Below are 15,020 nucleotides of genomic sequence, written 5' to 3' on the forward strand. Positions count from 1 at the left end.
ACAGAGGCACTAAAACGGCCTCTCGTGCTTCCAGCCTCAACAGCCTGTGCTTTTGTGGCCAAGGGATCTGGCTCCAGCTGTGTTACTGCTGTTTCAAAGTGGAAACGTGTGGTGTGCAGGCACCCATCGAGGCCCAGGGGCTGGAGGCCTGATATTTGCACCTCTGCTCTGAGAGAGAAATCCGTTCTCATGGGCTGGGACTTCCTAAAGTCCCTTTTGGGCTGAGAGGGGTGCATTTTCCACAGTTACTGAGACAGTACGGCTGCTTGAGCCTCGTTCTCCTCTCCAGATCATTGCCAGGGCCCAGCTCTCAGATCCAGGCTGGACCAGCCTTGTGCTGTCTGCAGCTCTTCCAGCCGACTGCCCCTTTCTTAGAGCACAGCTGGTGCTTGAGAAGTGACGGGTGTTTGTCCCCATCTTCCAAGGTAAGAGGAAGCTTCCCGTTTCTGTATTCCCTTCCTCCATCCCTCAGAGCCTGGGAGAGAGCCAGCAGCTCAGCATCTATGGGCAGTGCTTAAACAGGTCACTCCAGTACCCAGGTACCCTTCTCTTCCCTCCACGTCTCCTTTTTGCTGCTTTGGCAGATTGCCTTGCCTGATTGACTGCATTTCGATTCACCTCTGATATTTAATCTCATCCCTGGAGAAGGATGGGCTGGAATGATGCTGGGCTGCCCTGAGGTAGGAATCAAGAGCTTTAGAGTGTTATTTCATTCAGCCCCAAAAAGTCCTCTAATAACACAGAGGACGTTTTGTGCTGTAGTGAAAGGCAGCTTTGAGAGATCACGTAATCTGCCTTTGCCTGGCCTTGTGCTGTCTCGTAGGACTGGGATCAAAATACCGTCTCGGATGCTGCAGCACAATTGATTGGAGCCAGTTCAACCAATTCCATCTTTGTGTTCTGGAGGAAAGCATTTCTCTCTCCTTCCCTGTCATGGTCAGATGACATCCAGGACACTTGGTGACAAAACTGGCTGCTCTTTTTTCCAAGCTACAGAGCCTGGAATAGGAGCAGGGCACCGTGACCTTTTTTTTGCTCAAAGCGCTCGCTCCCTTTTGCTGGGAGCTTCGGTCTCCTGGGGTCATGGTGGAAGGAGGTAGCGCCTTCACCTTGGCCGTGCCCGTGCTCCCTCCTGGAGCTGAACGCAGTCCTCACGGGCCTGGTGCTTTGAAGGAAGCTGCCTGCAGCTTTATTTACATGACATGGGTGGAGATAGAATAAAAGGAAACGAAGAAGCCTATGCTAACAGCGATGGCTTTTGTTTGTAACCAACAATACTGTGAGTCTGGCCTCGCTAAAAAGCAAATGCTGAAGGGCCAGCTGCTGCCCCGCGGGCTCTGGCCGATGCTCCATGCTCCTGCCTGGGCTGCAGCGCTGGCCCCCGGCACGCCGTGCTGCGTGGGGCGGTGCTAGCCGTGGTAGGTCGGGCTCTCCAGGCGTTCTCGGAGCAAGACCCCCTCCTCTCTCCAGATGCTGAACCGTCTCTGAAGAGCTCTCGCTCTGGATAGACGTTTTTTATGTAGCTGCTTGGCCCCTGCCCAGCGGAGTCTGTGTGGCTTTATGGGAAATGATTTCGAGGTGTGCAGGAATGGTGCTGCGCGCATCTGAACGCGTGCACCCGGCGGGTCGTTCAGCTGGGGACGGAGTTGCACTGCTGACCGCAAGTGTTTGTGCATACGCATTGATTGCACTTATCTGCAAAGTTATAATCCGTACTCGGCCAAAGATTCTGGTGTTAAAGTCTGCTTGTTATTCCGTGTCTGGGCTCTGCAGGGCTCTGTTAAGCCCCTTTCCGCCTCCTTCCCCCCGGCACGCTGCCCTATGGCATCCTGTGCCTTGCGCCCGTTGGAAAGCGGCTGCGGCTCTGGGCCTGGCTGCCCAGCTGCTCCCGCAGGAGGGAGGTGATTTCCTCGGGGGCTGGTGCCTGGGGCGAGGAGGGCACAGACCCTGCCCGTGGGGGTACAGAACAGGTCGTGGCTTTAGTATCGCTCCCTGAAAGGAGACCTCTGTAGGTGTACTGAGGTATATGACTTGCAGGAGAGCAAATTTTTTTTAATCCCTTTTCTTCTGAATGGACAGGAGAGAGGAAGAGCTCTGAAAACTAAAAGGTGAAGGTGGCATAAGACCAGTGAGGATGGAGGTTTGAAATCAGGTGTTTCCCATCTGCTGTGGTGCTAGGACATGGAACAGCCTTCAGTAGGAGCAGAATGAGAGATTTGAGAAGCTGAGCTGCTTGGTGGAGAGAGTTTTATCATTTATGATGAGGATCGGTTATGAGGTGGTGCTGTCTGTGCTGTCGGCGCTTTGACCTGATGTCCTGGGAAGTCCTTCAGTGGCGTGTGCGCCTGCATGGGCACCGTGCACCAGGGCAGCATCCTCCATTGCTCCGTGTTCTTGCTGTGGCCCTGAGCCTGAAGACTGACGTTTCTGAGGTGATCACAGCTCAAAGACAGTGGAAGCCAAGGCTTCCGAACGGTCTGAGCTGGATCTTATTTCTCCTGGGAGGCACATCTGGGAGGTAAGGGGAAAACGTGAGGGATGGGTTTGGCTGCAAGGTGGAGCAGCATGTTTATTTTATTCAGAGCTTTGCTGGCCAGTTAAGGCCCTGAGTGCTGCTGTTGCTTCTCTGTCAGCTTCTTCCACTGGAAGCTGCAGCCCACTTCTCTCCTCTGCCTTCAGTACGTAGCTGCTGTCTCAAGGCCTTTCTTTTTCCTTTCCTTTCAGACCCGCTGGGTGCACAGGACTTGTTCGCAGCTTGCTGGCGCGTGCTGGTTACAGCGTTCAGAGAGCTGACCCGGCGCTGCCTCCTTGACACGAGCAGAGGGAAGCTGGCGTCCAGGACACAGAAGAAGTAAAGGAGAAGAGGTTTGTGTGGCAGGTGAATGCAGCCGCCGTGCCCGTGCTGGCAGCGTCAAGGTGTGTGAACACGAGGGATGGGGCTGATGGCGAGCTTCGGGCAGACGGGTCTGCTCAGCCCTGCCGCTGTGCTGCTGGTGGCCGGGCTTCTCCAAGTGCTTGGCAGACACCCCTGCCTCGCAGCAGGACCTCTGTGAGGAAAAGTTAACCCAGCTGGAGGTCACAAAGCAAATCAGTGACGTGGTTCGTGATACCATTGCAAGGTGTCATTTCTCCATCTGTGCCTGGGCAGTGCTAATTACTTACAGGGGAAAGACATATTTCAGCAGCCTTTGGCAGAACTGATATTTAAGAAATGCTTTGGAGGAGAATTGACTCTCCCCCCCTTGGTGGGAGGAGGCAGCTTCTGGCCATCACAGGCTGCTGCCTGTAAGGTGCTGCTGCCTGTAAGGTTTTGCCAAGGCTGGCCTGTCCCAGGGTGGGCACACAGGGTAAATTCAGTGAAGATTTGGGACTCCTCAGTATTTAACTCGTCTTGTGGATGGTCATGCCCAGCTTTGCAGATGTTATGGGCTAGCTTCTGAGGTGCTAAAATTCCTGTTTTCCCTGGAAACACACAATTCAGCTCTTTGCTTATGCCAGTCCTGGCTAAAATGCAAACTGTGAAGAGAAGGTATGGACTGGAATAGGCAAGCACTGGCACGGGCTGCCCACAGAGGATGTGGAGACTCCCTCCTTGGAGCTCCTCAGAATCTGCTGCGAGCAAGGGGCTCTGAGTGAGAGCAGAGAAGTTGTCCCAGGTGTAGGCACTGAAACCCAGGGTGTTTTCTTGTTTCTTACTCTGAATCTGAGTTTTGGATACTTTCTTCTCCAGTGAAGGAAGAGATGGTCTAAAAGGAAGGTCGGGTGACTGTGTAAAGCCTGTGGACCAGCCAGAGGTCCAGCATGTACACACCAGTGTTCTGTCTTCTTGCAGGCAGTGGGAAGGGAAAGCTTCCCCTCTGTGGCTGTTGTGCCAAGAAGCATTGTGTCTCCCCACCAGCCGTGCTCTGAAAGGGTCTCTTCCGTTCAGAAGGGGACTTAGTGCAGGGCGGTCCTACTCCACAAACCTTGTGGAAGGAGCAGAAAGAGGTCTCGGTATGTTTTTTGAATCCTTTTCAGGGGGCAAACCTCCTAGGCAAATGTTTCTGGAAAAATGATGGGGTTTTATTCTTGCTCTGCAGGATCCCCTTGCTTTGATAGAAATGAGTGAAGTGCGACGTGTCACTGCGGTGAAAGCAGTCCAGGTGGGTGCTCAGACCCAGTTCTCGTTCGCCTTCCCTGCCCTCAGGTATTGTGGTGTGGGCTTGGGGAACATCTCCGTGGGTCAGGGTGTGTAGCTTGGGTTCAGATGCGTTGGCTGCACCATTTCCACGTCTTTGCAGAGCCTTGCTCCTGCCGGTGGTGCTACGCTGTCCAGGCTCTTGCGTTCTGGTGCTGCTCCAAGGCCTCAGCCTTGAGGAGAGGATGGTTTTGTTTAGTTTGCTTATATACAGAAAAAAAAGTCTGTCAAAATAGGGATTTGGAAAGGAGGGGGGAGCAGGAAGTCTTCCTGTTGGCATTATTAGAAGGGAAATGAATGTTTTATGTTCAGGGGCCCTGCTGGATGCACAGCGCTCGGGGACAGTGGTGTGGTGAAAGCCTCCTGACTTCCCGAGTGTAGGGTGCGAATTTGATCTGGAATAAGCAAGAAAGGGCTAAATATAGAAGCCGCTGGCTCCCGTCCTGCAGTGGTGGCTCTGCCCTCGCTGCAGTCCTGGAGGCAGCAAGTTCTGCCTATTGTTCCGGTCACATTCTTGTGTCCCACAATGGGGCCTCCGTGATGGAATAAAATGAAGAGAAACAGATGGGAAAACAATAACCCAAGGAATAGGCCCTGAGCTTCGCTGGCAGCTTCCAAAAAACCCATAAATCCCCAAATGCATTTGTGCTGGATTAGGGAACTGGAGCAAAGCAAGGGCCAAGTACTTGCCTTCCCGTCCCGCCTGTGCTCTTGCTGTGCAGGGAAAGCTTTCTTTGGGGGCTCTACCTTGCAACAAATCATTGCAATGGCAGTGGGAGTGCACAGCGCGCCAGCCTGCTCTTCATCCTTCTCGGGTACGAGGGAGCTGGCTGCCAGCAAAACGTGGGGAGACCCTCACAACGTGGTGCTGCAGCCTTTCTGAGTTGCTGGTAAACGCTCCGTAGAAAGGAATAACCATTGGTAGCTGTGAGCCTGGGAGGAGAGGCTGCCTGGAGCACTGAGCAGGGAGTATGATGTGCCTGAAATGTCACGTTTGGTGAACATGAAGGCACTTAAGTAGTGAGAAGTCCTGACCCAGCCAAAATTTGCTTTTTGTTCATGTTTGAAGCCAGTTTGTGATGCTTTCCTCAGCAGATTGTCGTTGTCTTTTGTGTCCCTTCCTCAAGTGTGTGCACTAAACCCTCTGAGCAGCACAGAGATAGGTGACTCTGGAGGTGAGTGAGAGAAGTTTGGTCCTTTCTGCAAGAACTTGCCTTTAACTTGCAAAAAGCCAGGTGCTTGGGTACTCACCTACCTGGCTGTGAATTGGCTTCGCCAGAAACTGCAGCTATTTCTTTCCGTAGTGGGTTATTTGCTGCTGTCTTTTTTAGATGAATCGGTTCCTCAGGGTAGCGGGGCGGCATTGCAGCCAGCCCAAGGGAGGAGTGAGGCTACGCTGCAGGGAGGTGAAATGAAACGAGTTCTTTCTTTGAATCAATCGTCTTGTGAAACCTCGTCCTTAGGATGTAGGGCAGGAAGAACTGCACGCGCAGAAGCTGTGCTGCTGCAGCTGTGTTGTTACAGCACTGGGGCTAAGACGCTTAGAGCCAGATAGGGATCTGTATACCAGCATTCCTCACCCTCGTTAAAATTCCACTTTTCCTCCCATTCCATTCCCCGAGCATATATTCTTTCAGTCACGATCTTCCTCGATGTGTTTGCTCTTTCCAGCCACTGTTCCATGCGAAGCAGCTGTTGCTGCTCTGAATGGACAGATATATCCCTCCGCAAGCAAAGAAATGGCGAAACAATTCATGTGCTGCTGTGGCATGGCCCAAAGCTGCTGAGCCCAACAGCCAGGCTCACATTTTGTGTAATGGGCTTTGATTAGGCTTGATGTCGCTTAGGTGAGGTGGCGTTTGCAGGATACAGATTTTCCCTGTGGCTGGTCACAGTACTAGGGGATACTGTGTGCAGACAGATGGGTGCTGTGGGACTGTAACTGTGTAGCTTATTAACTTTATTGTTCCTTGCACAGCTCTGAGTGGGAGATTGTTTTCATCGAAATAAGAGTGCTTATGCCCTTGTGTACTTTGTGTACATGAAACCACATAGGAACCACAGAGTTACTGGTAAAAAGTGAACTTAAAATCAACACAGAACACTGCGTTGTGCACAGGAAAGTGCATTGCTTCCTTTGACCAAGTGTTATGCTGCCAAACTAGTTTCATATCCTGCATCCTCTGCTGTGTTACAATGCTGTGATGCAGCTGATGTCCTCTTGTGTCACCACTGCTTCGGCTGCGTACAAGCGTACCTAACAAAGGGTATTTCAAAGGCGAGGTCTGGAAGGTGCAACTGACCCCTGCTCCAGCTCATGTGCTTGCGTTGTGCCACCTTGGCTGTCCTAGGAAAAGATGGGGAACTGCTCCTGCCAGCCCTGTGATGCTACAGGATATGAATCTTCCTGTTTTGTTCTTCGGTTCTGTTTAGGGCGAGCCCTGCTTCCTGCTGAGAGCCAAACAAGGGACCAACAGAGGTAGACTCCGTGAGGGAGGTGAAATATGTCCTTCTTTCCTTGGGCTTGGAGCCACTCAACCTTTTCATGCTGTCTGAATGGGATGTGGGAGGAAGCAGGGGAGGAGGAAAGACTCCAGGCTGATTTTCTCTTCTAGGATCTGACTCCCGTTTCTGTTGTCTTGGAGGAAGAGTGGTTTACACCACCTGTCAGTGACCTTTTCTCAAATGCAAAGTAAATATTTTCTCAGCAGCCCTAACCACTGTGAAAGAAACAGTGGAAGGCGGACAGATGGCAGACCTTCAGATATCGTAGGTCCAGTACCACAGAGCCAGGGTGAGTAACAGCAGTGAAAGCAGGAGGATCAGGCCTCCGGCTTTTAGAGAGGCACACGCACAAAGTTGTTTTCCAGGACTGTGGAGGGGCTGGGACATTGGACATGAATCCAGGCCACTCTTCAGCAGGAGTGAGCTAATCTGGCTCGGAGGTGGGGGAAGGAGACAATCCTTCTGTTTGCCTTGTCTCACTTCTGAGGTGCCAGCTGAAGTCTTTTATGTGTGTAGGTGAATCACCTTGGTCAAATGCAATTACTGTTGGGGGGGGGGGGTAGAAAAAAAAAACAACCCCAAACCAAGCACATAGTAAGGCGTAAACAGTTGAATCCTCAGTTAATCAGCTGAATACATTGAAGAAAAATGTTTGGGCTTGAATGAAGCATTGAATTCCATTTGGGTGGGATGGCGTTCAGTAATGACACACTGCATTATTTTGTTTTGGAAACAAACCGAGGTGGTTTACTCCTTTCTTAACATCGAAGCTAATCTGTAATTTGCAATTTGAAAGTGCAGCTTGGGGGAACTGATTGCGTTGCCCAGTGCCTGTTCCTTGTGCTACACACAACCCCGTTCAAGCTTTTTGTGTTCGTAGAGGAAGGGCTGGTTGGGAGGACTGCCTTTTGGAGGCAAGTGAGCTGACTGATTTCACCAAGCTGAATGTGAGCAGAGGCACCTCGATCAGTGCCCTCGGCCCTGAGGGATGAAGCAGGTGAAGGGAGCTGTTGGGTGCCACCTCTGTTACAGGGGTGGGCTCTGGGCTAACAGGCACTGGGAGCGATGGTGTGAAAGCAGGAACCCACTGACGTGGTGATGCTTGCCTTGTGCTGCATGGAGGGTCTGACTTGCAGATAGAAGTAAAATCTCTTTTTGTGATCTTTAGATAGCATTAAAACTTGATGTAGCTCAGCCCCAAGATGCCCACCCTGTTTTGGAAATCACCGTGATATCAAGTCCTCTTTCATGCAGTTTTGAAGTAGATTCTCCAGGAATGCTTTTGCTCTTGGTAGTAGCTTGGTCTGTTTTATAGCTCTGCACCATCTCAAAACCAGTTTATCCGGAAGCAGGTATTTTTCTTGGTGCAGCCCCTTAAGTCCTCATCATGCTTGTCCCTGTACAATCATGGTGCTGAGCTGGAGGCCGTCGCTTTTTGGGCAGCGTAGCGGAAGCAGTGCCTTTCCCGGGACACAGAGGTGCGTGGAGGCAGGTGAGAGCTGACCCAGCTCTGCTGTGGCTGGAGCTGGAGGCTCAGGCAGCAGCCAACACCCTCCCTGCTTCCTCGCAGAGCCCAGCACTCGCGGTGGTGATGCTGCCGTAGTTTCTGCTTACAGCACGGGAACAACCAAGCAGGTTGTTCCTTCAGCAGTCTTCTAGCTTCTGAAATGGAGGACAACTAAAAGTACGCCGGGGCTTGACTTGGTCTGTTTCTAATTCACAGTATCTAAAGTGCAGCTGGCTGTAATGCTGCAGCAGGTACACCATCGATTCAGCTTTGGGAGGCAGGAACGCCACCTCCCTGTTACCAAATCACACCGTGCATCAGCGTAGGACTGCTGGCAGATTCTCTGCTGGAGAATCAATTTTTTTTCTTTTGGCAACTGGGTGACAATGTTACCTTCAATAACATATTTATGCATGTGTAATTTTAAAAAGAAAAAACAGTGCCTAGAGTGGCCAGTCCATTCTGTCCTCTTCCGTGCAGCAAACTCATCTTTTGTACGTGTGGCCAGAAAAGCAGCTGTGAACGGCTTCACCAGATACAGAGCAATGGCAAATCCAGCTCACAACGTATGTTAGCAATATGAATTGCTTACTCCTTTCTCCTGGGCTGTGTTTCCCTCACAAGAGAAATGAAAAGTGAAAAGAATTATTTAAGATGTAATAGATATTTAAAGAAATATTTCTTCCTGTAAAGTGTACGCATGGTTATCGATATCCCAAGGAAGAGCATTTTGTCTTCAGCTCCTCAATGATGGAAACTCATAATGCAGCAAATTATACCAATGTAAAAGTTAACGTACTCGTATTTAACACGGATGTTTTGCTGTTGCTATCACTATCGAAAGTGACATCCATCACAATGACAGGTACCCAAGAGGTGTGTGTGGGGGAGCCTGGCATAGTTGTGTCCAATAACCTCGATTACAGAGCTCTTCTAATGCCTTTTTACAATGGTTTTGCAGTTCTGTATTATCTCTTCTTCATGTGATTTCTCTATCTGTACACTTCTCAGGATTGCCTCTTCCCTTCCACTTTCCATAATCAGCATTTATTATCCACACACGTCCCATAAAACAAGGCTACAGGTGACACAGACACTGATGCTGACCCAGATCCAGGCTCACCCCCAGCTTTTGTCTTTCTTTCCTTACCTTAAGCAATAAAGTGCTCGTTAGAGTGTTGAGGAGGCTTTGTTGGAAGGTTCAGCTTCTCCTACTGCTTGGTGCTAAAAATAAAGTCTCATTAGCTGGAACTTTGCTTGATCAGCAACAGAGCTCTTGGGGGAGCGGTACTGGGATGAGCTCAAGTTGTAAATAAATTCGAGAAAACTCCGTCCTACTTCCCCGTCAGCTCCAGGTCTACCCAGAACCTGCAAGCCAACGCACCGGCAGCGCTTTGTCTGCGGCTCTCTGCAAAGGCAGCTTCTCCACCCTTGAAGGCGATGGCAACCATGTACCTGGTGATGGTTCTGCTCTTGTAGTTTGGGGGGTTAAGTTGAATGTTCTTGCGTTGAGAAGGGGAAACCACTTGCTTTCTCAGGAGTCAGCTGATTTTGTGTTCTGTTCTCTCACTGCCGCAAAAGTTTGGCTTTTTTGGCTGGTGCTGGGAAGGTGGCAGCTGGTTTCTGCAGCTCCATCGTGCAGGAGCCAGAGCATGCCTCTCCTCTGCTGGGAGGCTCTTCTGTGTGGCAGAGGATATCTCATCTCCCATCCAAAAGGGAAATGCAGCTCATAGAATAATTACCTCTGCCAATCTGCCCCTATTTCTTAAAGTTAACACACTCATAATTAACCACAAAGCCTTTTCTTTCCCTTCATCCTCATGGTTCTCGCAGTTGTACTGCGCTGAGCAACCCAGGCACGCTTGAAATGAAGCTCTGCCTGTTTCTGTCCACCTTGAACTGAGTTTCACAAGGGCAAGGTCTGGCTCCCCCAAGCAGGGGAAGGCATGGGAGGGAGCTGGGGGCAGGCTCTGTGCCTCCCTCCGCTCGTCCTCAGGGCCCCTGTGCTGGGGGAGCCCTTGGCGAGCTGCCTGCGTGATGCTGCCCTGAGTCACAGCGCTGCTTATCCCACGGGACTTCTGCAGAGCACCATTTGTGGTTCCTTCAGGGAACTTTCTTAATTTTCGTGTGTTGGGTCTCCTCACTTTGTTTTTGTCTTCATGAATGAATCCTTTTTTTTTTATCATTATTACTGAAAAACTACTTTGAGCTACTTAGGTAGCTGGGGTATGCTTCAGTTACAGAGGAAAACGTTGAATGCTGTGTTAGTAATGGACCGATGGTGCGATCGTCTCAGTACTGCCCTGAAACGTAATGTATAGCACCGCTACAAAAAGCTGTTGTGTGTGGATATATCCAACAGCATAAAGGGTGCAAAGGCATTTCTGAAGGCCTCTTGGTGGCTGTGGGCCTCAACATCCTCCAGAGGTTGTTGTGATCAAACTGAGCTAGGGCTTTCCAAGGAAATAAGTCTGGTTGTGGGGTTGCAGCTTGTCTTGGTAGCATTACGTGGCTGGCCGTGCAGGGCAGAGCCAAGGGCTCGTGACGGCCATCCCAGGGCTGTGAAGGCTGCAGATGCTTCTGTCAAACTGCAGCTCTGAAGAGCAGGAAGCTCCCTCTTCTCCTCGCCGGGAGGCCAGGAAGCCAGCCAAGGAAGAGATGTTGGTGATCACAGACAAGGAGCAGCACAAGCCAGGGGTTGGGAGGCCAAAGGGCTGTGCTAGAGAGGGTCTGCCTGGGCCTCCATGCCAGGGAGCCCCCGGTCTGGCTTGGAGCACCGTGGCTGCAAGGCCCCTTGCTGCATGTCTGGGTGAGGGAGGATCTCTCAATGCGGAGGAAGGAAACGTGTGTGCTGGGTGGCTCCTGGGCTTCCCATGCAGTCCGCTGGGCTGTGTGACAGCAGCAGTGACTGTGTAGTTGCCATGCTTGCTCATGTAATGTCAGTAAATTCCCCCTCATCTTTCCTTGCCTCAGATATTTTTCTGAGTATGGCACGCCAACATATGCATCTAGCCTGAAACTAATGAGCCCCTGCTTCCTCCCAGGCATGCCACATGGCTATTAAATGCAGATGGTACGAGTGTTTGGGGGAGCAAGGGGGTGATGTGCTATTCTGGAAGGTCCAGAAGGCAGCAGAGAGCCCAGCTTGCCCTAAAGGTTCCCCGAGGGACTGAGGTCAGCCATCTCATGCTCCTGTCACCTTGCAAACTCAGTGCTGCTTTTTCAGAACGGAAAGGAACTGAAGTAACCCAACCCAGCTGCAGTACTGACTCACTCAAAATCCATATACATTGGCTTTGCTGATGGCTGTGGGGAATTTGCATTTTTAGGCCTTGAAAGGACCCAGGCAATGACAGATAAATCAGACAGATTTTTGATATCCCCTCTCCAGGATCTGCTGTTTGGGCTTCTGAGTCCAGGCAGGAAGAGGAGTTACTGTGCAGCCAGATGGTTTCGTTTTTTCAGGAAGATTAATTACCTAGCATCAACCGGCCTGGCCCTGGTATCCGAGAAACAAGTACTTACGGCAACAGGTGAGCTATCAGTTGTCCCCTCCTGAGCCTGCTGAAGGAATTCGATGGTCTTTTCCTCAGGTCCTTGGTGCCTAGATTTGACGTGCTGGCATATGTTAATTGTCTTAGTTCTTGAGCTGTCAGTTGAAGCTCGTATAACAGGCATGTAGGTGTATTAGGGGCAGATTGACCAAAGTTTGAATATACTTGCAGGATCCCCTTCCTCAGTAAGGAACAGCTTTGCTGACGACTTCAAGATGCCCCTTTTCCTGCCATGGAGGAAAGACGTCTGAGCCTGACAAGCGTCACCCAGTAGGATGGGACTGTGGCAGGGATGTGGCTACAACAGAGGAGTGCATGAGCTTGTCTCCTGCAAGCCTCCACAGCTCTGCAGAAGCTCCCTGAACAGCCACCAGTAGTCAGTCAGTCTTCACAGTAAGAAATGTTGGGGTCAGACATGGTACAGCTCCCTGCCACGTGCCTTGTTAGGCCTTAGCGAATGGGAAGTGGCATCTGGAAGGACAGGAAACTTGGCTGTACTGAACTGATGGCACTTAAGATGACAAATGGATTTAAGACCATTCTTTCAAGCCACAGCTTGATTTGAAGTTGTCGTCATAAATTAGGTGCTCCTGCAAAACCAGAGATTCGACGGGAATTGCTGTTATTGGGAAGAAAGACTAAATAATGCTCCTAAAGCTTCAGAAGCAAGAGGCTAAGTGATGCCACAGCTCCCCATGTGCTTGTGCTGAAATGTGTGCCCAGTGCTGGAGCGCATGGACCTGTCCGTTCAGTTCCTCACTCATGGGCAGAGGGTTTAGCTCCTTTCCTTTGTGCAAGTCTTCTCTTGTTTCCTGTACCCATTTGTGACCTTCTTGGGAGGGTTGGAAGCCCCGGGGTTTTCCCTTGAGGGACAATTGCTCATCCTTGAATAAGATGTTTACTCTTGCCTGTAATTGCATAGGGCTTGAGCAGTGCCAAACCCTAACTGTGCTTCCTTCCCATCTCATTGCTTTCATGTAGAGACATGGGTGTGTGAATTGCTCGGGGAGGTTCAAGTTGTGGCATGATAAGCCTCATCTCTGGGCACTTTCCCAATCTGTGTTGTCAGGAGCAGGTTCTGCTCCTTGTTGTCCGTTTATTGCAATCCCCAGAGTACGTTGGGGTCTCCTGGCTTTTTTTCACTGCACTATCCAGCCCTGGGTCACGATATTTTGAGGAGCCATAAACTGGTTTTAAAACTGGAGGACAGGTATCCTTGATTCCACTTCGGAAAACTGGGGGTTTGGAGCAATGGAAGGGAAAGGACTGTGGGTCTGTTCCAGTATTTATTTTGCTTATTGGAAAACAAAAATATTTACCAGGCTGCTTTCAGAAACCAGCAATCCGTAAGCTTGGTTTTCATTAAAAAGGCATTCATTGTTTTTCCCCTGAGGATTTAGTGACATTTTTCAAAATTTTCTGTGTACAATAATTGCATTTTTTATCAAATTTAGTTCTGACTTTGTGACCACAATAAAGTTTAGGAAACTATTATTTATTATGGGTTAAAAAATATTCTGTGATTCTGGCTGCTTGGCCTGATTACTGGACCATACTGTGATTCTTCTCCCAGTTGCAAACCAACGTTGTAAATGCTGCTTTCAGACTCTGGGGGCTGTTCCCAAAATGCCTGGGAGAGCTACTGTCGCTAGCATCCATTGCTCAGCTCTCCTGCTAGGATTCTGCCAGAGAAACTTATGGACAGATGCCATGGGGGGAGAGAGGAGGTGATACTGGAACCCCCTTCTCCTTCAGGGTCTGTCGCTTGTCTCTGTCTTCCCCAGGATCCAGAAAGGGATGTGTTTGTTTATGGTGCTTTAATTTTACCTTGGCCAGAGCTTGGTGTTGGCCAGGAGTTAGGGAGTAAACTTTCCTACAACCCTTCCTTTTTTTGTGATCTCTCCTCTTGTGACATTTCAGAACCAGAAGATAAGGTGTCTTGGTGAGGATGTTAAGTCCTCCTGCAAAGCAAGCCATCACACATCCCTGCTAGCAAGTTCCAAAGGCTGTTTAGCATTTTTTCAAGAACAGGGGGAGAAAAGAGGATTTCCCCTTGAAAAATGATTCTTGGAAAATCTGTACTGTCTTTGGAGAGAGGGAGGTGACCTTTGGAGGCACCAGAGAAGATCTGATGTTTGCTGTGGCTGGTCTCCAGCTCCCTAAAAGCATGTGAACAGAGGGTCAAGGAAGTACCTAGAGGTCAGGCATCCGAAGGGATGTGCCCCGAGCGCAGGCCCATCGAAGCCACCCACGCTATTGCATCAAGATAGATGTGTGTGCATGTTGAGGGGAGGTACCTCTCCCGTGGAGGGGGCTGCTTGGCTTTTAGGCGCAGCTTGCTGCTGACGTGGGGAAGGTATGGCTGCCCTCTGGGAGCTGAACCATGGCTGTCAGGTCCCTGGTCAGCCTTCGCTCAGGTAATGCTGATGCTAGGCCACTATTTACCTGCACTAAATCGAAGCTGAGGACGGTGAGTACACAGTTCCTACCTTGTTACTGGTCAGCTGAGCCCTGCAGCATGGCCTTGTCTTTTGCCAGAGGAGCCCTCAGGTTTACTCTAAGACTAGAGAGGTTAGGTTAGGTTAACAAAATAACCCGTGCGGTTTTCTTTCCTTAGTCCTTTCCCAGAGGGCTGTTGCCTTTCCATTCTCCTAGTACACATGTTGGCATTTCATTCCTCTGCAGAGGTCAACCGATTGCAGCCTTGCCTTAGCAAAAAACATGGATTCATTGCTTCTTTACAGTGAGACTAGAGGGTTTTTGAAGATCATGCCGTAATTCAGCCTCAGTTATAGATTACAAGGCAGAAGTGATCAAGTGAAATCTATGATGTGTCGTACAGAAGGGAACTGTGAGCTGCTCTTAATCCTAGCAGAGGTGCAAATGACCGTGTGGGATGGAAGAACATAGAGGAAAGAGCCTAAGTGTATTTATCAGTTTCCCGTTTGGCTCTGTAAAGAATGTTTTAAGGCATGAAATGATTTTTTTTTTTTAAATCCAGCTTCCTTTATCCAGCTGCCTTTTCAGTTTATGGCCTGAACTTTCATAACTAAATATGTAAATGTGTAAAACTAAATGTGTAAATAATGCATGCAGCTACTATAATTGCTTGCAAATATTGTGTACAACAAGAAGGGAAAAGTTGGGTTTGCTCTGTATTTATTGCATTTCAGTAAGCTTAGCAACTGGAAGCAGCTTGAGTCAGCTTTGCTTCATCTCTCACACCCTTAACTGAAAGCTGCATTGTTTAGGTTCCTAGTGGAACTGGTTGGGAATC

The 15,020-nt window shown here is 50.0% G+C and overlaps 1 protein-coding gene across 1 annotated transcript in view; it reads left to right on the forward strand.

Annotated features, from left to right (window-relative positions):
* The window catches only part of LOC310880476 (uncharacterized protein), a 300,941-nt gene that overhangs the window by 20,536 nt on the left and 265,385 nt on the right, over positions 1 to 15,020 (forward strand). Inside the window, exons 2-4 of the mRNA XM_083796312.1 lie at positions 2,725 to 2,916; positions 3,833 to 3,993; positions 4,080 to 4,142. The gene's annotated coding sequence lies outside the window, so the exon portion shown is untranslated. The remainder of the gene's footprint in view (positions 1 to 2,724; positions 2,917 to 3,832; positions 3,994 to 4,079; positions 4,143 to 15,020) is intronic.

The sequence above is a fragment of the Anser anser genome (genome assembly GCF_964211835.1).
Source record: "Anser anser genome assembly, chromosome: 12".
NCBI lineage: Eukaryota > Metazoa > Chordata > Aves > Anseriformes > Anatidae > Anser > Anser anser.